At 41.8% G+C, this 21,879-nt stretch overlaps 1 protein-coding gene across 1 annotated transcript in view; it reads right to left on the reverse strand.

The window, feature by feature from the left end:
• The window catches only part of TRIM13 (tripartite motif containing 13), a 40,830-nt gene extending 21,248 nt beyond the window's left edge, over positions 1-19,582 (reverse strand). Inside the window, exon 1 of the mRNA XM_004775232.3 lies at positions 19,306-19,582. The gene's annotated coding sequence lies outside the window, so the exon portion shown is untranslated. The remainder of the gene's footprint in view (positions 1-19,305) is intronic.
• Positions 19,583-21,879: the final 2,297 nt, after the last annotated feature.

Below are 21,879 nucleotides of genomic sequence, written 5' to 3' on the forward strand. Positions count from 1 at the left end.
CTGCCTTCGGCTCAGGTCATGTTCCCAAGGTCTTGCAACTGAGCCCAGATCCTGCTCCCTGTTCAGTGGGGAGTCCGCTTCTCCCTCTGCTGCTCCCCCTGCTTTTGCACAGGCCACAAGTGCATGCGGGCTCTCTCTCAGATAAATAATAAGCAAAATCTTTAAAAAATAAAATGATTTTTTAAAAATAAAATAAAGCTGTATATTTGTCAATGGGATATGTATAAGATTTAGTAAGTCAAAAATCAAGTTAAATACAATAGGTATGATTCCAATTTTGAGAAGAAATGTAATTGGTAGAATATGGATAGAAAAAAAATTAGGAGGAAACATACACCAAATTATTAATTTGAGGGTATAACTTTGGAGATTTTCAGTGTTTGTGTTTTATATTATTACAATTCTCTTGTATTTTTACATTGAGCATCTATTACTTTTGTAAAGAAGAGAAAAATTTGTAAAAGAAAAAGACACTCGATTAGAACAAACTCTTCCAACTGAATAACGAGGCAACACTGAGTTAGAAAAACAGGCCAAATACATGAAACACAGGACATTAAAAAAGGAAATACAAATGACTGATAGGCATGAGGGAAAAAATTTCATTCTCAATGATAATCAAAGAAATACCAAGCAAACATTGATACAGTCCTTTGCAGTTCATTAAATTAGCAGAGATTTAAAACATAATGACCAATAGTCCAGCATGAGGGAGACAGTCCATCTTGCTTGCTGCTGGAAACCAACCTAGGTGGATACAACCTTTTTAGATGACAACTTGGTAATCTGTATAAAAAACATTCAAAAATTATACATACTTAATTCAATTTCTAGGAATTTATCCTAGGAAAATAATCATAAACACTACAATTTATATACCAAGGATATTTGTTACACAGCTATCAGGGAAAAATTAGAATTATTGCTATTATCCACCAAAAGAATATGAATTAAATGAATCCTGGTATATTCATACAAAATAATAATATGTAGCCTTTTTTTTAAAGATTTTATTTATTTATTAAGTAGGCAGAGAGATAGGCAGAGAGAGGAGGAAGCAGGCTCCCCGCAGAGCAGAGAGCCCGATGTGGGGCTCGAACCCAGGGCCCTGGGATCATGACCTGAGCTGAAGGCAGAGGCTTAACCCACCGAGCCACTCAGGCGTCCAATATGTAACCATTTTAAAATCATATTTTAGAAGACCATTTAACAACTCAAAAAATTCATATCTTTTATAAGTGAAGAAAAAGCAAATTTCAAAAGTATATATGGGGCGCCTGGGTGGCTCAGTGGGTTAAAGCCTCTGCCTTCGGCTCAGGTTATGATCCCAGGGTCCTGGGATCGAGCCCCACATGGGGCTCTCTGCTCAGCAGAGAGCCTGCTTCCTCCTCTCTCTCTCTCTCTCTGCCTGCCTCTCTGCCTACTTGTGATCTCTGTCTGTCAAATAAATAAATAAAATCTTTAAAAAAAAAAAGTATATATAGCATAATGCTGATTGTGTGTGTGCACATAGTAAAAAGTGATCACGGTGTTAACAATCATTATCCATAAGTAATATAAAGTGGGAATGACTTTTATTTTTGTCCTGATTCTTCCCTGCATTTTTCAAAGTTTCTCTAATGGTTATATAATGTATTATCTTTACAGTCATAAAAAAAAAGTTCTTTTAAAAGCTGCTGGCCTATGCTTTGGAAAAAAATTTGGCAGTTCCTCTAGAAGTTAAACAGAGTTACTGTATGATCCAACATATCTACTCCTAGATATATTCCTAAGAGAACTGAAGGCATATGTACTAGCAATAACATACACATGAATGTTATCGCAACATTATGCAGAATAGCTCCCCTCAAAAATAGAAATAACCCGGGGCGCCTGGGTGGCTCAGTGGGTTAAAGACTTTGCCTTCGGCTCAGGTCATGATCTCAGGGTCCTGGGATCGAGTCCCGCATCGGGCTCTCTGCTCAGCGGGGAGACTGCGTCCTCCTCTCTCTCTGCCTGCCTCTCTGCCTACTTGTGATCTCTGTCTGCCAAATAAATAAATAAAAATCTTTAAAATAAATATATATAGCTATGTACCTACATTATCTCCATGTACATCTTTATACCTTTACTACCTATGTGAATATCCATGAACATAAATAGTATTACTTTGCATATCTAAAACCCTTATGTACAAACTGTATCACAATACACAAAAGAATCTATTTTTTAAAATATAAACATTCTATCATAGTAATACATACTGTCAAGTGCTAGTTGGAGAAGGAACTTTGTCACTCTCTCTGCCCCCCTTTCTCAGGAAGGGGTTATGTGGAAGTCAGAGCTGATGTTCTAGAGAGGACTTGCCTGGACTGGAATCCAGAATCTTCTATTCACCAACAATATAACACTAGACAAATTACTTAGTCTGACTCTCAGTTTCCTCATGTGTAAAACAGAGGTAATGACGGTTCCTGTTTCATAAAGCGATTTGAGTATAAATTAAGGTTATGCACAGGAAGTGCTTGGATTTGAGTATAAATTAAGGTTATGCATGGGAAGTGCTCAATACAGTGATGCAGAATACCCAGCCGTGCTCAGTGGGTTGTCATTGTCATCTCTGTTGTTGCAGATGCAAATTTAGATGTCGATCTAATGCTCTCCCCATTTTTTTAAAAAAGATTTTATTTATTTGACAGAGAAAGAGAGATCACAAGTAGGCAGAGAGAGGGAAGCAGGCTCCCCGCTGAGCAGAGAGCCCGATGCGGAACTAGATCCCAGGACCCTGAGACATGACTTGAGCCCAAGGCAGAGGCTTAACCCTCTGAGCCACCCAGGTGCCCCTGTTCTCCCCATTTTTAATCCAGAGCCAACTCAGAGGAAGGGAGTGTTGCATGTTCTCTGGCCATGTTACCTGCCCTCCCCTGGTGGTGTGCTGATAGTTAACATTCAGCTTTGAGCAAAGGTAGGGAGTGGGAGGCCACACTTTGTAGTGTTCACCAATTTCCACCATGTAAATATTCCTGCAAGGACTAATTTCAACCTGAAGTCCGCTAAACGGAGAATTAGAAAGAGATGATCAGAATCTGCTCTCTCAAGCTTATATGAGCCTGCCCCAGCACACCCAAGAGACAATCTCTCTTCTTTGCAGCTCCTTTGTTCATTGTTGAAACCCTGCCCTCTCAGGCAGAGGCATCTCTCTCTGATGTGCTCCTGCAGAGGTAAGTCTATTTATGCCTGGAAGATAAAGCCAGTCTTCAGGCCTGACGCCCACAGGGGCATTCAGGCCCAGCAAATGGCACCTTAATTCTCATCAGTTGGTGTTCTCTGCACGTCTGCTGCCCTTGGGGGATCTTCGCTGTGGCTGTGGCTTGGGTAGGATGTCTTCAAATCACATAATGCTGTCATAATACCTTCTTAAGACCAAAAGCTCCTTACCTATTTTTAACATGTAGCATTCTCTATGGCACTCTTTCTATTTAGGATGTTAAAGTAATCATTCCTGCATCTTTCCACAGTCTTCATGATGATACTTTATTTTTTTTTAAAGGATTTTATTTATTTATTTGACAGACAGAGATCACAAGTAGGCAGAGAGGCAGGCAGAGAGAGAGGAAGGGAAGCAGGCTCTCTGCTCAGCAGGGACCCTGCTGAGCAGAGAGCCCAATGCGGGGCTGGATCCCAGCACCCTGGGATCATGACCTGAGCCGAAGGCAGAGGCTTTAACCAACTATATATCTTCATCAGTACACCTACATGTAAGGTGTATGCAAAGGAAAAAGAACCAGGACAAACACTGGGAAAAGTGGCATAAATATGAGAAAAGAATAAGAATTTCAAGAACTGAGTATAGTCTTGAATATCGACAAAGAAGTGTACCGCTGAATCTTCCAATGGGGTAACTAACAATTTTAGGAGGAGAAAGTTCATCTCTTTCTGGGGGGCAGAAGTAGGTAAAGGAAGTGAAGGAATCAAGAGCACATTTTGCTATCTGCCAGGGACGATGTTTCTGGCATGACCTCATCCACAAGTCAGGGTGAGGAAACTGAGACCCAGAGTCCTTCATTAACCTGCCCAGGTTGACCAGATCAGTCAAGAGTCAATAAGAATGAAGGCAGTGAAGACAGAAAGAATAAACAACTCTTTCTGGAATCATGATGGGGAAAGAAGACAAAGAGCGATAGAGAGATAAAGTATAAGGATATGGAATCACTGCTTTTCTAATAAAAATAAAACTCAGTTCCTCCAAGGTTGACACCAAAAAAGAGCCCCCAGGTGACTATAGAGCCAGAAGCAGAGACCACCGAACCCTAAACCCTGTCCCAGGCATTCATATTTCTTCTGGGAGTCGTGGCCTCATTATCTTTGCTCCAGCAAAGGCTCCTTGATGCTTTTTTCCTTTCATACCTGAGACCCGAGCATGAGATAACAAAAGGAATTTTTTTTACGTTGAAGTACAGTTGATACAAAGTTACATACAAAAAGCATTTCTTAGCATCCCATGGCACGACCAAATCAAAGCTAGAAAGTTTAAACAACTTTTGTCAGGACAAGGGCAATGTCTTCTAACTTTGCGTGGCCAGGATGCTAGCTTATTATTATTTTTAAGATTTTATTTATTTATTTATTTATTTGAGAGAAAGCACAAGCAGGGGAAGGGGCAGAGGGAGAGGAAGCAGCAGACTCCCCACCAAGCAGGGAGCCTGACATGGGCCTCCACCCCAGGACCCTGGGATCATGACCTGAGCCAAAAGCAAATGCTTAACCAGCTGAGCCACTCAGGTGTCCCCAGGATGCTAGTTTAAACAGACAGAATGTTAAGAGATTTGGATTCAGAGGTCTACAGTGGCAATCTGAAAATAGGTGTTTTAAAGTAATGCCAGTTTATCCTTAAATTCCTGCAAATTTGGGTACCACTGCACTGGCAAGTAGCAGAGAAATAAACACAGTAGCATAAATGCATGGGGTCTGACTCCCAAGAAAAGGCATACTTATAACCATGCTGGGGTCTTCACCCTAACCCTATAGGTTTGATGCTGCCTTGGCACATGCTGGCTATTTTAAACTCCAGACCAATCTGGACCCAACAGAGGGAAGGCCTCTGCCAAATCATAGATGGCAAGGGAGCGGGAAAAGAGGGCTTCCTCTATTTTTTTTCTCTATTTCTTTCTTTCTTTTTACTTTATTTGTTTATTTGACAGAAAGAAAGAGCACAAGCAGAGGGAAGAGTAGGCAGAAGAAGAGAAAGGAGAAACAGGCTCCCATCAGGAAGCCTGATGTGGGGCTGGATCCCAGGACCCAGAGCCGAAATCAGACACACGACTGACTGAGGACCCCCCCCCCCCAGGCACACTGCCTTCTTCTGCTCTTAACATTTTCCAAACACTGGGTCATTGGTTCCTAACTAGCTTACCAATATGGGCAAGGCCCACCTTGCCCCAAGCTCTCCTCCTTTTACTTGTCATCCCTCCAGCAGAAGGGATGACAACAGCCAGATCTCTCCTACTGGCTCCTGTATCACCAGGAGTTAAGTCTTTGGGAAGGTGACCACACATCCAGGTTGGCCTGGGGTTAGTCCTAACCTACTCCTGGAAGCCCAGAGTCCACTCTGGTTTGCTGTACTCTTTCATTCTCAAAAGGTCTCACTTTGGATGATAAATTAGATAGTCATGCTGTCTATGAACAACAGATCTAGAACAAAAACGTGAGTGCACAAAAGCAAGCAGTAGTCTGCCAGCAATTTACATAATAACTTCCATTTATCAAGCAAATCAGTCTGCAACAAGATACACACCCTCTCAATTAACCCTCACAGCAACCCCACGAGGGAGTTTCAGGAACAAGGAGTTTACAAATGACGCAAGTAACAGGGTTAAAACGCCTTGACCAAAGTCATCTGACTATGAGGAGAGGAACAGAATTCAAACACCCATCTGCATGACCCCAACTTCTGCCCTGAAGGGGGCCTGGCTGCCTCTTCAAGGCCTGTGGACACCGCACCCCCCAATTCCTGACTGTGAAGAAACAACTTTACCAAGAAAGTTGGTCTGTTTCAACACTAAAGGAGTACTCTCAATATTCCCTTTTTCATCTTACATTTGAAAGGAGAAATCTGTTTCTGCAGCTGTCTGTGTAATTCAGCTCTTGTTTCTGTAACCTAATTTGAAAGAATACTTCCAAAAGAAGCAACCAAGTCTACAAAAGCACAGTTTGACTCAAGTGGATCCAACCAGTTCGCAAATGGAAAATAACACCCAGGAGTGAGTTTTGCATCACAAGCATCGGTGCTCTGAGTCATTCCCAAGGACACCTTGAAGATGTCCATCCAGAAAACGAATGGTTTAAAATCTTTGCATGGCTTAATCTTCTAAACCCATTGCTCTCCCAGAAAAGGTGGCTTAAGTTTTAGCCTTTCCTCTCATCACCAGATAGTCTGCAGTGTTCTTTTTTCTCCCTTTAAAAAAAAAAAAAAAAAAAGTGGGTATTTTTTTTTTGCATTTTCATTTTTAATTCAAAAACGCTCCCTTAATGCATTCTCTTTCTCTCTCTCTCTTTCTCTCTTTCTCTCTCTCAAACACACACACACACACGTAATGCTTAAGTGACCTTTGATGAATATCCCAATCTCAGACCTGTACAATGTTACTGAGTTGTTTTGTGTCCTTCTAGAGCGTTTTCTATCCAGTAAATTATTTTTATTCTTCTACTTTCTGCCTTTTCCAATACCAGTATAACTGTTTTTCTCTTCCTCCCCTCAAACTCCATCATGGGGAAGCAACCAAAATCTCAGAGGTTAAAATCTCCCTTGGAGGTACAGCCGTCTGCCTCTCCCTCTGTCACTTTCACCTTCAGTCCTATGAGTGCCTAAGAGCAAAAGCTCTAGAGTCAGACTTCTGGGTGGGAATCTTGGCTCCATTACTTACTACTTGAGTGAACTTGAGCCAGTTTATTCATTCACTATTCATTCAGCAACTGTTTATTGAGTGCCCATTATTATGTGTTAGAGATAAAATGGTGTATAAAACAATATTTCTACCCTTATGGAGCTTACATTCTAGTGGGAGACATAGAATATAAACGTATGAATGAATATAGCATAATTCTAGGAAGCAATAAATGTCATGAAGAAAAATGAAACAGAGTCAAGGGACAGACTTTTTTCGATCTGGACGATCGAACAAAACCTCCCTGAGGATGTGACATTAGAGCAGAGAGCTGAATAGACTTAGAGAACCAGCCATGAAGAGATGTGAAGAGAATGGCAACTACAAAGGCCCTGCGGCAGAAACAAGGAACAACAGTAAGGTAGGTGAGCTGAAATGGAGTATAGGAGAAAGAATGGTGGCACATGAAGAATTCCGATTTCCAGCCCCCCCATCTTCCTAGCCCTGTAGTCCCCCAACACCAAAATTTCTCCAGCTCCATTGGACCCTCCAGTGGTCCACTCCTTCCCTACCTTTTTATTGCCCCCTCCTCCCTCATATCCTCACTCTCATCCTTAATCAGCTTAGATCCAAAGTCCAGTGTATTAACTATTCCGTTGCATAAACTCAGCTCCCAGCTACATGTCCTCTTTCTTTCCTCAAATCTGTAACACTTCCTCCCCGATCTTCGTCTTCACTGACAGACTTCCTATCTCACTGAGAACAACAGCAAAGCAGTCAAGGACATCCACAAGCTCCCAGCTGCCCCTGTATCCATCCTCACCCTCCGTCCTGTGGGTGCCAGGGCTGAAGGCCTTCTGGCAGGTATGCACGCTCCATCCCTCCAGCCTTCTCCAGCAAGTGTCCTTCTTTCTCCTTTGTGATACCACCAGCATAAGGAACTGCAGTACTTTCCTCCACTGTCACAAATTCATCTCTTGATGACCCACCACCTCAGGCTTCTGACAATCTCTACAGCATGAACGCTTTCGCTCACAGTCTTTACCTCCTTCTCCCCGTTCTCTCTGGACCCTCTCCAGCAAGCTGCGGCCACCACCCCACGGCAAGGGCCTCATTTGCTAGATCTCTGCCCTTGGCACATCCAGTGCTTGATCTTCTATCCTCGTTTCCCAGATCCATGGGCAACACTGGATCCCTCTTCCCGCATTGCCTCCCTTCTGACCTTTGTCTCCATTATTGGTCTTGCATCTGATTCCAAGCAAGACTATGCCTTTCTCCAGGATCACATCACTGCCCTGCTCACATTCTTCCCCAGAAGCCCACCCACTCAAAATCCAGGCCCCAGGAGTAGGGGTGTGGTAGGGACATACAAGTTCCTACATGGCCTGATCTTACCCCAACCCCCACCCAGGATCTCTCTGACCTCTGCTTACTCCCCTACCTTCCTGTCTCTGTTCTAGCCACAGGTGCCTCTTTGCTGTTCCTCAAACAAGCCAAGCACACTCTTCCTCAGGGCCTTTGCACTTGCTGCTCCACCTATCTGGAATGCTCTTCCTCCAGAATCCCCTGGGCTCACTCCTTCCTTACCTTCAGGTTTCTTTCTTTCTTTTTTTTTTTTTTTAATATTTTATTTATTTATTTGACAGAGAGAGACTTTACAAGTAGGCAGAAAGGCAGGCAGAGAGAGGGGGAAGCAGGCTCCCCACGGAGCAGAGAGCCTGATGTAGGGCTTGATCCAGGACCCTGAGACCATGACCTGAGCTAAAGGCAGAGGCTTCAACCCACTGAGCCACCCAGGTGCCCCTACCTTCAGGTTTCTGCTGTAGTGCCACTTTCTCAGAAAGACTTCACTGGCTATCTTCTTGGCCATCCTGGTGGACCCTCACTGCCACTCGGCACTCACTATTCTCCTTTTGTTTCTTTTTTAAGTTCATTATTTTTTTTAGTAATCTCTACATGGTAGAGCTCAAACTTACAACCCCCCAGATCAAAGGTCAGCAAGCTCTATGAGCCACCCAGGCACGTCCCCATTGTCCTTTTCTTTCTAGAACTCATTACCACCTGATAGCCGACATATTTCTTGTGCTATTGTTTCCTCCCACTGGAATGCAAGCTCTATATAGGAATAAGATGCCCGGCATCTAAAACAGTGCCTGGCACATAGTAGGCCTCCACAAATGCTTGTTGACTGAATGAAGAATTATCATGCAGATCACGTAGGGCCTTGTAAGGCCTGGAAAGGACTGTGAATTTTATTTTAAATGTGAAGGGAAGTCACGGGAGAGTACATGGCGTGACTTACAATTTAAAACAGACCACTCTGGGAAGATGTAGACTTCCAGTTATGGAATGAATTAGTCACAGGGATGAAAGGTGGGACACAGGGAATAGAGTTGGTGACACTGAAATAGCTCCGCATGGGGACAGATAGTAGTTTCGCTTTAGTGAGCACAGCCTAGAGTATAAAGAAGCGGAATCAGCTATGTTGTATGCGTAAATCTAATGTAACATTGCGTCCACGACGCTCAAATAAAAACACTTTTAAAAAAATAAAAATAAAAAGACCCCTCTGGCTGCTGGGTGTAGAGAAGAGAGTCCTAGGGGATTAGAGAGGCACTGGGGGCTGCTGAAGGCTAATGCAATGTTCAAGCAAGATGGATAAGGAGGGCCTGAGCTAAGTTGAAAAAATGTCAGAGTTTGGGATCTATTTCGGAGTGATCACAGACAGACAGAACTTGTTATAAATTGGATGAGGGATCTGAGAAAAAAGAGGAATTTGGTTTTGGGACTCAGTGACACTGTTTCCCCTAACTGTGAAATGGGGACAAATAGAACATCTTCCTCATGGGATTGTTGCAGAAAGGGGTAGAGGACATCGAGTCTCACACAGTGTCGGGCCCATGGTAAACCCTCTAATAACCGTTGGTGCCCAAGATGATTGCATTTCCCTGCATCCTGGGTAAATAGGATTACAGAAATACCCACCCCACAGAGACTGAGGAAACAAAACACTTTATTTGCAGAGTGTACTCTCCCCTTCCAAGGGACAGATTTTGACTTTACTTAACAGAATACTTAACATTAGTGTTGGAGCAGTTTCCTCGCACACAGATACATAAAAGGATTCCTCACATTTCAAAAGAATCCTACGGCCCCTTTAAGTTGTGTTTGTCCATTCAACACTTAGCAGAAGGAGTAACTAAAAGCTAAAATTACAAACCTCTGCTGATTCAAAATCAACCCAAATGTAAGAAAAGTACATCTGAAATAATAATGATTTTTTAAAAACAGGTATTGCTGCGTTTTAATACACCAGAAGCCAAAATACCACACTGTCCGGTTCAATACAGGACACCTGGCAACGCTGTTTGCCTGTGTAACTCAGCTTTCTGCAAAGGCAACACCCAGCCCTTTTTGGCTGCCTTGGCCTGTCCTCATTTCCCCCTGGAAAACTGTTTTGAACTTAGTACAGATAACATTCTGCCGCTATTACAATTAGCAGCTTCTCTCAATGGGTCACCTGGTTTGGCAAGTGCTTCTATGGGGTAACCCAGGATCTTGTTTCAAAACCTCTCAGTGGCAGCCTCCAGGTAGCATGTGAAAAGCTGCCTGCAGGGAATTTAGGGGCTGCTTTGGGACCTTCAGTTATTAGCATCTTTTGCCTCACCAGTTCTTCTGATTACTGATTATCTCCCTTATTATTATTTCCCCACTTATGGGTAGATTGGGCCATTCTTCTTCCTAGCCCCCAGGCACCTGGGAGGTTGGTGAGGACACCCTAAATCCAAGACTCCTTTCCCTCCTTGCCCCATAAATGAACTCCTCCTTAAATGCTTTTACTACCTGGGAACCTGCAGACAACCTTGAATGTAAACTGGAGCTGCAAGAATTTGCCCAGTGATTGGGTCTATGCTCCATGACCTCCAGATTCAAACGGGAGAGACCTTTGCTTCTGAAAGCAGTGTCCTGGGATCAGCAGGCTCACCAGGGAACTTGTTAGAAAGGCAGAATTAGAGGCAGTATTCCATACCTCTGAATCAGAATCCGAGTTTTTACAAGGTCCCCAGGTGATTCCCACTCATCTGCAAGTTTGAGAAGCCAGAGAGGCGCTCAGACCCCTCCCTTCCTGCTAACTAGGGAGAATTTCTTGTATGCGTTCTGTTAACGGGCCCTTAAACCCCAGCCTACTTCATTGTCCACACTTTTCTTTCTTTCTTTCCTTCTTCCTTCCCTTGATCTCTACACCCAACATGGGGCTTGAATTCACACCCTAAGATCAAGAGTCACATGCTCTACCCACTGAGCCAGCCAGATGGCCCGTCCTCACTTTTCAAAGAATCCTGAGCCCAGGACCTTTGACACCCATTCTGTCCCCTTACAGCCAGCGTCTCTTTTATAGACCCCTTTCCCTTCTACAAGAACCCCCGCTCCACTCCTGGGCTCTGAGGAGGCTCCAGGCTCCTCTCCTGGGACATTTCCTGGAGGGTGGCTTTCCTGCTGGGCCCAAGGAGGGCCTGTGACAGCAACGCAAGTGCTCCCCTTCTGCCCTTTTTAGAGTTGCCTTAACTTGTCCAGTGACAGCCCCTGCAAGCTGGTCCAGACTGCCCTCCGCCCAGGTCTTTGGCAGGGACGTGAGCTGTTTGTCTCATGCAGAGCAAGGGATTCCCTTTGCCGTGGCTCGCCCTGAAGTTGAGACCTCCCAGACTTCCCACTTAGCACGAACATACTATCCTGTTTCTTTTTCCTGCCAGGTAACTCCCTACAGCCCCAGCAGAAAAAGAGGACACAAGTAAAGGCTGCCTTCAAATGGGGACATCAGGAGAAGGAGGAGGATGAGGACTGACAACCGGCCTTGGAGAAAGAGTCATGGCCTTGGAGAAAGAGTCATGGTTCGTCAGAAACAAGCCAACAGGAGGGGCAGGTACATTTAAAATGCTCCAAGCACTTGATTCTTGGAAGGTTTGAGGATTTTAGTTTGGGTGTTTTCTTTTAAGCTTTCCAAAAGGGAAAAAAAAAAGCTATTAGAAAACTTTTCTGGACCTTGGACACCGGAGTCGCTCCTGAAATTGTAATGTAAAGCCTTTTGGTCAGGTTAATTAACTACACGTTCTTTCTCACACTTTTTTATTTATCACACAATTGATTCCTCCCCCTGCAAAGATATATTAAAAGCCAACTTCTACGCTTTTAAAAGAACCTTTGGAATGTTGTCCTTATTTATTTTTTTAATAGTGTCTTTCCAAATTTTTATGTATTTTAGTTAGCAGAAAATTATTACAGTACTTTTTATGTCCCAAGCACTGTCCTAGAAGGTTTATACAAAGATTAACTTATTGAATCCTTAAAGTAATCTAATAAAATATGTATTGTGATTAACGACACTTATAGATGAGGAAATTAAGTCACAAAGAGGTTAAGTAACTTGCTAGGTCACACAGCTAATAAATGACAGAGCCAGAATTCAAATCCAGGCCACAGCCATAAGCTGAATCACTAGGCATCGCTGCCTCTTTATGTGTGTGTGTGCTTATATGTACTTAGATTTTAAATTTAATTTCAGTCATTTATATATAAATATTATATATTTTTACATGTTATATTTTACATATTTTATATGTACATTATGCCCATATTTTAAAGTATATGAGAAGGTATGAAAGAGAGATAAAAGGATTCTAGATGTAGTTTTTCCAACTGGCCATCTTTCCGCATGTTTTCAAAACACGCCTAAAACTTAATGCTGAAAGAAGGAAAATTTTTCTGTGGATCTCCTCTTCAGGAGTCTAGAGGACAAATTTCATAAACGTCAGTTTCCTTGTCGGAGAAATGTGGTAGCCGGATTACAGGAACTAGTTTGTCAAGTGAGTGTAAGCAGCATTCCAACTTTAAAATTATTAAACACTAGGTAATTTTTCTTTAGGTTCGATTCTATGAGAGATGTCATGGCTTAGTATTCCTTAATTCTGGATTGTTCCTGCGCCTTTGGACTGAATGTGACACACGCTTCATCTGTACAGCTGGTGTGTGTGTGTCCTGATGCGTGTGTGCCAGGTTTAAGTTTAAATGTCTGCAGTCTCAGGCCTTCGGTTCACCCAAAAGGTAACTAACGTTCGAGTAAACAAGTGGGGGTAAGGAACCGCTCTCTGTCTACTGATGCAAGTGCGCCCTCTGCTGGCCCTGTGAAGGTGTTGCGGCCACGTACAGGGACCTCTTCCCCTCAAGGGTAGAGCCCAGCTTTTGCCCTTTCCCGCCTGCTGTAGCATTCTAACCAAGCAACCTTTGTTTAATACATATCCTGAGCTAGGCACAAATGTGCTTAGGGCTGGGGATCAAAGATAAAGAAAAGTGTCGCAGCCTTAAAAGATCTCACAATCTACTGGGGCACACCAAATCAAATCATTCTAATGTAACTTGAGAGGTGTGTCCCTGGAACTGTGCCTCCTCTACCATAAGTTTGCAACCACAAGTGGCATGCAAGAGCCCAAATCAAACAGCACGATACAATGTCCTTTTGTTAGGAAAGGAGGACTATGACTCATTCTAGCATTTTCTCCGTGCACAGAAACGGATGGCCGGCCTAGGAGCAATCTGGCGAACTGGTGTTGCCTTGGAGACCCAGACTACCTGGGAGTAATCCTGATGGCCCCCATCCAAGGTCGGTGTGGGAGGGGCTACGAGGAAAGGTCAGGACTCCACAGAGAAGGAATGGAGGTTAAGAACAGGGGTCAGGAAGATATGTATGCCTTTTGATATTAAGTAAATAAGTGCATTTAAAATACACAACCAGGATCTCTGACACTTACAGTAACAAGAGACTGGCTTATCTTCCCCACTCAATTTTGTTGGATTTTATTTTTTATTTTTTTAATAGAGTTTCTCTGATGGTATTCTTGAAACTAGTCCAGGAGGCCTCCTCACTTGCTAAAATACAAAAACTACTTCTGCTCCTCTTCTCACATCTAAATCAGACCCTGACATACCCAGCCACTCAGTGTGCCTTTTAGTTAATTTTGTCTCCTTTAGCAATGGTTTCCTTTTGCTTTAAAAGAAAATTCTGCTGTTAACAAATATGCTGTACAAGCCATGGGGGCGAAAGAACTTGGAGGAAGAGGAAGAACATGTGTTTTCCTTAATTCCTTCTCAAAATATGTGAGGGGAGAAAATAAGGGAAGTTGAGAAATATGCCACTCAATGCAGAAGTCACTTTGGACAAATCTCTTGAAACCAAGGCCTAAAGGAACAACCACCACAGTAACAAATAGTGGGTGTAATTACAAATGAGGACATTCAGTGAATCTCTAAAGCAGATCCTACAGAGGTATAGTCCACCAAAACCCACGCAAAAGAAGAAAGAAAGTAAAGGCAGAGCTGGAACCCCAGGAGAGAGGAGGAAAAGCAAAAGGTGAGAATGGAGAAAGGAGAAGGCTGGGGAAGCAGGAAGGAGTATAAAGTATGAGAAGCTGGGTGCAGGGCGGCCCATGATGAACACCTGACGTTCATAATTAAAGTGTAAGAAATACATGTCTTTGGAAAGAGCAGACAAAAGCGAGTAGAACTTAGAGGTTCTCACCAAAAGGCACATGTGGGAGAAATGCAGGCAGCACAGAAGTGCATGGGGTGAAAGGTGAGAGTTCCTACCCCCACCCCACCCTCGCAAAGGCACACCACGGATGGCAGTGGGCAGTGGGCAGGGTGCAGGGGCCAGGGCAGGCGGGAGGCCCTGAGCACCGAAGGCAAGCGGCCAGGCTCTGACCTGCTGAAGCCCAGCCCGGGATACTTGTGGTTTGACAAACGCTGTCAGCTGACGGTTTAACAGCAAGTGCTTCAACAGGCTTCCTGCCCCTGAAAATCCTCACCTAATTCTCAGCAAATGTGAGTCTTATTACCAAACAACAGCAAAAAACCACCACCTCCGGATTTTATTCAATCATCGAAAACATAACCGTTGTTTTTTTTTTTTTTTTAAACGTGTGTTGGGAATGTTGAGAATGTATCTGTAGCAATTTTGCACATAGCACATTAAGCTTTGTTTGTGGAACAAACTGAATGAAAGTGTGTGAAACATACAAATGCCACTGTAATGACCAAGGTAGTTGGTATGCGATAGTGAAAGCTCATCAGAAGATTTGCCTGGTTATATCACATTTATACTTCTCTTATCTATCCTAATTCAAGGGAGGTTGGGGGTGGGAGTGAGGAAGGACCAGGATGGAGAGGTGGGGATGGTGACCAATGTCTTGTGCCTGGTGACAAATCAAAATATGTTGAATTCCCACAGTTATGTTAAAATTTCATATATCTGGTAGAGAGGTTCAGACAGTATCTTCTCATATAGCTTTAACATAAAATAGTTAATCCTGAAAAATGGTTAACATATAGTACTTTACCTATTATATAAATAATAATAAATACTATTTATGTAATGCTTAATGAATAATAAATATCTATGAGTAAATGTAGGCTCTCCTTCATATACTTATAAAAAGAGCTCTGATCATTATTTTTTTCTTTTTTTAAAAGATTTATTTAGGGACACCTGGGTGGCTCAGTTGGTTAAGCCACTGCCTTTGGCTCAGGTCATGATCCCCGGGTCCTGGGATCGAGTCCCTCATCAGGGTCCTTGCTCAGCACAGAGCCTGCTTCTCTCTCTGCCTCTTCCTGCCACTCTGCCTGCTTGTGCTCACTCTCTCATCTCTCTGACAAATAAATAAAATATTTTAAAAATTTTTGGAAAGGATTTTATTTGTTTATTAGAGAGAGAGAGAAGGAGAGTGAGAAGGAGAAGCAGGCTCCCCATTGAGCAGAGATACAGATGTGGGACTCAATCCCAGAACCCTGGAATCATGACCTGAGCTGAAGGCAGACGCATAACTGACTGTGTTATGTGTCTGCCTTCATTACAGACACATTACGTCTGGGTGCCCCTAATCATTATTTTATTAATAATTCTTTTTTTTTAAGATTTTATTGTTTATTTGACAGCGAGATCACAAGTAGGCAGAGAGGCACGCAAGAGAGAGGGGGAGGCAGGCTCCCTGCTGAGCAGAGAGCCCGATGAGGGGCTCGATCCCAGGACCCTGAGATCATGACCTGAGCAGAAGGCAGAGGCTTTAACCCACGGAGTCACCTAGGCGCCCCTAATAATTCTTGATATCACAATTCATTATGAAATATAAAGTATTGGTTTGGCCTTTAATCAGAATATCCCCTAGGTTCTAGTAAGGTTAGGACTAGTATAGTGTTCTTTGCATCTCCCACATTGTATTCTATAGTTTGTTAGTTGGTTGGTTTATACCCTACTTCGTTCCATAAAAGATTTAAAATGGCTCAGTGCCTTTCACATCGAGGTGCTAAATTGTATTGAACTATACGCTGCGAGGCTGTGTATGTAAGTACATAAAAAACGAGTCAATTAAGCAGCCATAACATTATATGAATATATTTGAATAATACTGAGTACCAGAACTGAGGGTAACTGAAACAACTTATACACACACGTTGCGCGCGCGCGCAGGCACTCATTTTCTTCTCTATAACTTTTTCAAACTGTAAGAGAAGAAAATGCAGAAAAGGTAGTGCCAGGCTGGGGTAGATCCTATGCAGTGAGTTCTGTGGGGTCCCTATCAGATCAATGGATTTCCATCTGTTCATAGTTATCCAAGTGAACACAACAGACTAGAGATGTGAAGATGACTCAAGATTCAATCATCTCAACACAGTCTTTGCAAACTCCTGTCATCAGTCTCCTTTTGATTCCAAAGGGTAAGGGATACAAATCACCGTTCCCTGTAGGGAGCTAATCCTCTGTTAAAATAATCAAACCACATAGCTCTTTATGTGTATTTACCGTATTGAATTCTATAACAGGGTAGAGGTGCCCCATGCATTCAACAAATAAAATGCACTTCATTTAAAAGAGAGAAGGATTTCCTGGGGGAACAATAAAAATCAGGAATGTTACAGCAATTTTGTGAATCATGCAGGCATAATTACCAAGCAATAAAAATAAAATATCCACAATGCTCTCAGTCTTCATTAAAGACTGGTTTATAAGGCACTATTCGGTTGTTTGCTTTTGTTCAAACAAATGCTTTAAAACTAATATTCTGCATCTGTCAATACGTTCTAGGTGGAAATCTTTATAATTATAGAGTTTCATGTTCAAAAAACTTGTCTAGGTCCCAGCTCTATGTATGTGGTGAGCACAAGCCACAGGAGCATCACTGTGGCCCAAGGGCCCTGCGTTGATTGGGTCTTGACCAAGGAACCCTGAAATAACAGAGCTAAAAGTGGAGAAACAAAAGCTAAAGTCCCAGTTGGTAAAATGGGCCTTGTGTGAGGTCAGAAGGCAAGTCAACAAGGGGAGAAGAATGGCATTTAGAAACCCCAGAAGCTAAGAAAAACACTGTAGGACCCATGAGTCAACCAGAACCCTTCGAAGCTGAGGCTGTGGCTGATAGAGTGAGCCCAAATATGCCTCAGCCCCCTTCCTCAGTCATTATATTACCAACTTAATTTACACTGAGAAATTAATGCCCAGAAGCGATGATAATGATGATGGGGGGTGGGGACAGAGGAGGATGTTGACATGACTGGTGGTTTTTTCCTCCCTGAATTCTAGGCATGTGATGTAACAACTCTTAATTTTAAGCTACTTTACCTGTTGACTTGAGTCAACAGGTCCCTGGTACAGGGACGAGAAATATTCAAACGCTGCATTCTCTCTGCAGACCTACTTGGAAATCAGAAGATAGCGTGGGAAACAAGGAATCAGCCCAAGGGAGGCCAAAGAGCAAAGTCAAAGGCTATGATAGCTCAGGCATCCTTCTGACTGTTGGGGTTCCTTACTCCACTACAGCATCCACATTAGGACCAGATTTGCCCCTGGGAACAGAAATGCCACTTGGCAGTCCTATGGGATCCAAAGCTGTGAGAAAGGGAGAACTCAGGATGACTGGAAGGTGTTTCTACAGCCTAGAGAATGTAGAGGATTTTGCAGTTTGTTTTTTGTAGATTGGAGATTTTTTTTTTCCAAATATAAAACATTTTTCATACACCCCCCTCCAAAAAAACCTCCTAGCCCTTTGTGTGGAGCCAACAGTATTCCGCGATAAAATGGTCCTGATGGTGTAGCCTGAGCCAGAGATGCAGGAACCAACATTCCTCACAGAATTAAGGGAGTAGAGGTACTGTTTACTGGGAATAAGCCATAGATGGAAACCCCGTGGGGACAGAGGCAATATTCCCCAACACTGACACAGGGCCTTGTTCAGAGTAGGCAAAGATAAGTATTTGAAAATGAATGAGCAAATTAACAGGTAAACCAGAAAGTCAAAGTGGAGGGATGATAAGGTAACTAGTTTTAAGTACTAAAAACCACAGGAGATCAGAATCCAGGAAATTAGATTAGGTCTAAAGCACTATATAACACCTGGTAATCAGAATACAGATCTAATCATGGTGGTAGCCTCTTTTGCATTTCCTGCTGAATTAGGGTGGCATTAAGTTTCTTGATAGTTTTTCAAACACTTTATTATGCAAATTTAGAAAACATACAGCAAAACTGAGAGAGTTTTATAGTATATATTATACACTGACCGTCTGGATTCTACCATTAACATTTTGCATTTTACTTAGTTTATCACATGTCTATTCATTTCTCTATCCAATCATCTATTCATCTTATTTTTCATGCATTCCCAAGTAAATCACATACATCATTATATGTCCCCCTAAATAATTCAACATGCATATCATTAATAGAATTAAAGATTTGTTGATGGCTTTTCCAAAAATTTTTAAAAAGATTTTACTTATTTATTTGACAGACAGAGATCACAAGTAGGCAGAGAGGCAGGCAGAGAGAGAGGAGGAAGCAGCCTGCCTGCTGAGCAGAGCCCCATGTGAGGCTCGATCCCAGGACCCTGGGATCATGACCTGAATGGAAGGCAGAGGCTTCAACCCACTGAGCCACCCAGGCGCAAAATTTTTCAAATTTTGAAGTGCAATTTATATACAATTAAATGCAAAATCTTACATGTAAATCCCTAAATTTTAACAAATGCTTACAACTGTGTATCCCAAATCCCTATCAAGATAATAGAACGCTATCATTACCTGAGAAACTACTCAGAATTTTTTTAGAGTGGTGACTTTTTTGGTAGAGGGTGGATAGAAGTGCTGAAACTTCAGCATGGTCTGATTATAGCTTAGAATAGTGGGGGAAAACTTTCAGGTAGTCCTATACTGGGGAGTAAATAGAATTCCATGAGCCTCATCTTCAGAAGTGATCTCAAGAGATCTGTAGGAGTGATTGATTACTGGCTGTTCTTGAACTTTAGTCTCAAGTTAAAGAAAATACTAGTAGAGACAGCTTGTAGCCAACTTCTTTGTTCTGTAACATATCATACATTGACAGACACACAGAAGGAAAAGTACTCACTTGTAACCCCGAACTCTGTCCTGGAACTCGGTTGGCCTGCCTCTCAAGGCCAGAGCCTAGACTTTTTTCTATGTAGCTTTCTGCACTGTTTCTAGTATGCAGGCAAGTTAAATTCTTAAAACCAATGAGCCAGATTCTTATTTCCTCTCAGAATTGTGTACTGGAAACCATTCAAAAGCTTTCTGATTGTGTATCTTAAGATATTAAATGAAATAATTTATATTTTCAGATTTGGTCTCCATTTAGCATTTTGCTGCGCAACATTTTAGATGTGGCTTTTGGCATCAGAATATGGAACTTTAATCACGTTTGTGTCATATCTGGACATTGTGATGTCATTAAAATACTCTATCAAAATACCATTTAAAAACTATTATTATGGAAATTCTCAATTACATACAAAAATAGAAAATACAATAATGGATCTCCGTGGATTTATCAACCAGCCCCAACAATCATGTTCCTCTTCCTAAAATGCATTCAAATTCACCCATATTGTTACATGAATCAATAGTTTGTTCCTTTTTATTACCGAATGATGTTCCATTGTATGGATTACCAGTTTGTGTATTAATTTATACCTTGATTGCTTGTTTGGGGGAATTACAAAAAAATACTCACCTACACATTTTTATGTGAACATAAGTTTTGATCAGATAAATACCTAGGAGTGGGATTGCTGCTGGGTCATGTGATAAATATAAATTTCACTTTATAAGAAATGGCTAAATCTTTTTCTAAATTGACTATACCATTTTGCTTTTCCAGCAGCAATGAATGAGAGTTCCTGTCACTGCTCATCATGGCCAACATTTTGTATTCAGCTCTTTGTTTTAGCCATTCTAATAGGTGTGTAATAGTGGCCCATTGTGGTTTTCACTTATGTATCCCTAATGTCTAAAGATATCAAACAGCTTCCCATGTATTTATTTCCATCCATATATCTTCTTGGGGAAGTTTCTTTTCAGAAATTTTGCCCATTTTTAAATTGGGTTATTTTATTTTATTATTGTTGAGGTTTAAGAGTTATTCATCTATTCTAAAGAGAATTACTCTATGATCCAGTAATTCCACTACTGAGTATCTACCAAAAGAATATAAAAACACTAATTTGAAAAGATATACACCCTCCTACGTTTATTGCAGCATTATTTTACAATAACCAAAATATGGAAGCAGCCTGAGTCCATCGATAGATGAATAGATAAAGAAGATGTGGTTTACATATACCATGGAATATTATTCAGCCATTAAAAAAGAATGAAATCTTGCCATTTGCAACAACACGGATAGAGCTAGAGAGTGTTATGCTAAGTGAAGTAAGACAGTCAGAGAAAAACAAATACCATATGATTTTACTCGTGTGTTATTTAAGAAACAAAACAAATGAAAAAAGAGACAAATCAAAAAACAGACTTTTAAATATAAAGAATAAACTGATTGCCAGAGGGGACGTAGGTGGGGTGATGGGTGAAATAGGTGAAGGGGATTAAGAGTACATTTATCGTGATAAGCGCTGAGTAATGTAGAGAATTGAGTAATGTAGAGTATTGTAAAGAATTGTAGAGTAATGTAGAGAATTGTTGAATCACTACTTTGTACACCTGAAACAAATATAAGACTGTATTAACTGTACTGGAATTAAATTTTTTAAAAATTATAGCAGGGGGGGCGCCTGGGTGGCTCAGTGGGTTAAAGCCTCTGCCTTCAGCTCAGGTCGTGATCCCAGGGTCCTTGGATCGAGCCCCGCATCGGGCTCTCTGCTCAGCAGGGGGCCTGCTTCCTCCTCTCTCTCTCTGCCTTCCTCTCTGACTACTTGTGATCTCTCTGTCAAAAAAAAAAAAAAAAAAATTATAGCAGGGGCACTTGGATGGCTCAGCAGGTAGAGCATGCAACTCTTGATCTCAGGGTTGTGAGTTTAAGCCCCACACTGGGCATAGAACCTACTTTAAAAAATTACAGCCAAAAAATTTTTTTCATATATTCCAAATACAAGTTTTATATGTATGTGTGTGTGTGTGTGTGAATTTTTTTTTTAAGATTCATTTTCTTTATTTTAGAGTAAGAGAGAGTGTGTGAGGTGGGTGGAGGAGCAGAGAGAGAGGAAGAGAATCTCAAGCAGGCCTCTGAGTGTGGAGCCCAACCTGGGGCTTGATCTCACCACCCTGAGATCAAGACCCGAGCTGAAACCAAGATTGGATTGCTCAACCGACTGAGCCATCCAGGCATCCCTAAATACAAGTTCTTTACTGGGTATGTGATCTGCAAAGATTTTGTTCCCATTTACAGTTTGTTATTTAATTCTCCTAACAGATTATTTTGCAGAGCAGAAGTTTTTAATTTTGATAAAATTTACTTTCTCAATTTTTTGTATTATGGTTGTGCTTTTGGTGGTATATCTAAAAATGGATCACAGAATACAAGATCACCAATGGGGGTTTTTTCCTAGAAGTCTTACAGTTTAATATTTAGGTCTCTTAATTTTTGTATAAAATATGAGTTTTGTGTCTAGGTTTCTTTTTTACACATGGATGAATGATTATTCCAGCACCAATTTTTGACAACACTGTCTTT

The sequence above is a fragment of the Mustela putorius genome, unplaced genomic scaffold, assembly GCF_011764305.1.
Source record: "Mustela putorius furo isolate JIRA1106 unplaced genomic scaffold, ASM1176430v1.1 tig00000461_pilon_pilon_pilon, whole genome shotgun sequence".
Classification (NCBI taxonomy): domain Eukaryota; kingdom Metazoa; phylum Chordata; class Mammalia; order Carnivora; family Mustelidae; genus Mustela; species Mustela putorius.